This window comes from Octopus bimaculoides, chromosome 1 (genome assembly GCF_001194135.2).
Source record: "Octopus bimaculoides isolate UCB-OBI-ISO-001 chromosome 1, ASM119413v2, whole genome shotgun sequence".
In the NCBI taxonomy this organism is placed as follows: Eukaryota; Metazoa; Mollusca; class Cephalopoda; order Octopoda; family Octopodidae; genus Octopus; species Octopus bimaculoides.
The window spans coordinates 148,347,033-148,350,708 of record NC_068981.1 but is presented as its reverse complement, the minus strand read 5'-3'; the positions used below and the strand labels follow the sequence as shown (position 1 = coordinate 148,350,708).

The following is a 3,676-nucleotide window of genomic DNA, read 5'->3' as shown; positions in this document are numbered from 1 at the left end:
AAGTATTAGTAGACGCTCAGGGAAGGAAAGAAAGGTGGTTTTACGTTTCGAGCAAAGCTCTTCTTTAAAAACAGGAGACAGAGGAAAGTCCAAGAGAAAAGAAAGACGGAGGAAAAAATCCTACATATATGAGTTGTCTTGACTCTTATTTCTAGCAATGCTGGTGCTGACTTGCACCCTTAGTCACTTTTAATCACTTTTGGTTTTAAATTGCAACTAGCCACTTTGTCTTCTATTGTATTTTTGTTCCATTTATATATATATATATATATAAATATATATGGGAGAATTTACACGAAAAAAAAAACAACAGACGAAGACAGGTGGTGTAAACAACAAATGGATGTATTAGTTTAACGCTTGGGAATAGAGAAAGTCATTGACGTTTCGAGCCTACGCTCGTCAACAGAAAGGAACACAGAAAGAAACAAGGAGAAAAAAAAAATAAGGAGAAAAAAATATATGGTTAGGCATGTTTTTGCAAAATATTGGAAATGAATGACATTCAATCACAACAATCATGCAATATATATGTGGATGTGTGTGGGTATGTATATATGTATGTGTGTGTGTATACACATACACATACATATGCATATATGTTGTGAGTGAGTGTATTTGTGTGTTTGTTTCCCTTTCCTTTTCTTGTTATTGCATGATTGTTGTGATTGAATGTCATTCATTTCCAATATTCTGCAAAAACATGCCTAACCATAAGGAAATATTACCATGCTTAGAAGCAGGTGAGGGTTAATGACAAGAAGTGCATCCAACCATACGAGGGGTCATGAAAAGTTCCTGACTTTGGGTAAAAGAAAATACAGAAGGATCAGTTAATTATGATTTTATTCAACATATTCCCCTCTCAGATTCACACACTTATTGCAGTGGTCCTTCAGTTTTTCTAAGCCCTGTAAAAGAACTTGGAAGGTTGGGCCTCCAACCAGGCCTTTTGTGATACTCTTTAAGCCAGGAAGTTTTCAGCACCCCCTCATGGAAAATCTACCTCAATAAACTCCATCCATCCCATGCAAGCATGGGAAAGTGGATATTAAAGGAATGATGTGGATGTTTCATTACAGCTCTTGGTGATTTGAATTCAAATCTCATCAAGGTTAAATTTATCTTTCATTGATAAAATGAATTACCAGTCAAGCACTGAAGTTGATATAATTAACTACATCAATCCCCTGAATTGGAAGCTTTGTTACCTATGTTAGAAATCAATATTTTTAGTGTTGGTCTTATTAGTGGAGATGGGTGAAAGAGTGCAGAGACAAGACTAAATTCATTAAAGCATTGAGCTTCGTTTTGCTGTGTTCCAAACCTGAATCCTGCTGGAATTGATTTTGCTTTTCATTCTTCCAAGATCTACAAAATGGAACTTAGTAAGATGAAGGTCAATAATGTAATTATTAAATTTTTAGTAACATAAAACAATGAATTGACTGAATCATTAGAGGTTTCAAGTAAAATACCTTTGTAGTTTTTGTTTTGTATTGTTACTTTTTGTAATGGTTTTTTTTTTTAATTTTTACTTGTTTTTTTTTTTTGTTTTTTTAAAATTATTATTATGTTCTGAATTGTATTAAGTTCAGCTTTGATTTTCATCCTCCCAGTGTCAATAAAATAAAGGATCATCCCAGGGCAGTGGGTTGACTAGAACTTTATCTTTTACTTGTTTCACTCATTGAACTATCTGTGGCCATGGTGGGGCAGTACCTTGAAGGGTTTAGCCGAACAAATCAACACTAGCACACATCGTTTTTGCCGAACTGTTAAATTACAGGGATGTAAACAAACCAGCATCAGTTGTCAAGTAGTAGCAAGGACAAACACAGAGACATGCACAAGTGTGAATATATATCATCATCATCATCATAAGTTAGACAGTTCAACTTGAATTGGTAAGCCAGAGGGCTGCACCAGGTTCCAGTCTGATTTGGCATGGTGTTTCTATGGCTGGATGCCCTTCCTAATGCCAACCACTCCAAGAGTATAATGGGCACTTTTTATGTGCCACCAGCATGGGTGCCGTTTACATGAGATCAGCAACAGCCACCATTACGATTTCCTGAGTGCCATTTACATGACACTGGCAATGGCCACGGCTACAATTTCACTTGGCTTGATGAATCTGCTCAAGCACAGCATATTGCCAAAGATCTTGGTCACTTGTCAATACCTCCATTAGGCCCAACATTCGAAGATCATGCTTCATCACTTCATCCCATGTCTTCCTGGGTCTACCTCTTTCACAGGTTCCTCCCACAGTTAAAGATTAGCACTTCTTTAAATAGCTCCTCCTTGTTCATAGTATAAAGATATGAGCTACTAATAGTTTCTTGTTTTGGAGGTGCAGGTCTAGATAGGTTTTTATAACATACTTTGTATCTCCAAGCAATCTTCAAGCTCTGATACATCGTCTATTCAATTTGCAAATCAGGACCAGAAATATATACATATATGCAACAAGCTTCCACACAGTTTTTGTCTGCCAATAAATTCAGTCTCAAGACATCAGTCAGCCCAGGGCTATAGTAGAAGACATTTGCCTAAGGTGCTATGCAGTAGGACTCAACCTGATACCATGTGACTGCAAAACAGCCTTCTGAATTACACAGCCATGTGAGCTAGACAAAATACTTTATGGTATTTGCTCCAACTCCTTACTTTCTCACTGCCCATACCATCAAGATAGTGTCATCATCACCATCATATGTCCATTTTCCATTCTGGTATGGGTTGGAAGTTTGACAAGAGCTGGCCAGCCAGAGAGCTGCACCAAGCTCCAGTTGTTTGTTTTGGTATGGTTTCTACAGCAAGGTGCTCTTCCTAACACCAACCATTTTACAGAGTGTATTAGGTGCTTTTTACATGGCACTTGCATAGGTGCTTCTATGTGGCACTGGCACAGGCGCTTTTTATGTGGCAGCAGCACAATTGCTTTTTACCTGGTACTAGTGCTATTATATGGCACTGGTATGGTGCTATGCTGATACATAACACCAGTATAGGAACTTTGTATGTGACACAAGCATGGGTGTTTTTAACATGGCATCAGCATGGGCATCTTGTAAATAAGGTACCTGAAAGACGGCAACAGAAAGCTACCTTTGTATTCTCTCACAAGAATCTCATAACAAACATATATTGCTTGTCATAGAGGTGACCACAAAGCATTCATCAACCTGGTAGTACAAAGAAGAGTATAATGATATTAATCCAATGGATTATATATCACAAGAGCTCACTCTCTTTCCTACATTACACACACATGGTCTCTTACCTTTGAAAATTCTCTTAGTGAGAAGCAAGAACAATGTTCATATATATGGCACGTAAAATACACCATTTTGAGCGTGGCCGTTGGCAGTACCGCCTGAGTGGCACGTAAAAGCACCCACTACACTCTCTGAGTGGTTGGCGTTAAGAAGGGCATCCAGCTGTAGAAACTTTGCCAAATCAGATTGGAGCCTGGTGTAGCCATCTGGTTTCACTAATCCTCAGTCAAATCGTCCAACCCATGCTAGCATGGAAAGCGGACGTTAAACGATGATGATGATGATGATGATGATATATATAATTAATCAAAGGACATACTAAGTATGTCTACCTGCTTGAAATAACAGTCAAAACTTGTTATTAAATCGCCAAAAATACACTGGTGATTACT

General features: G+C 37.9%; 1 protein-coding gene across 1 annotated transcript in view; it reads left to right on the top strand.

The window, feature by feature from the left end:
* The window catches only part of LOC106881254 (sodium-independent sulfate anion transporter-like), a 156,592-nt gene that overhangs the window by 117,870 nt on the left and 35,046 nt on the right, over positions 1-3,676 (top strand). The window lies entirely within an intron of this gene.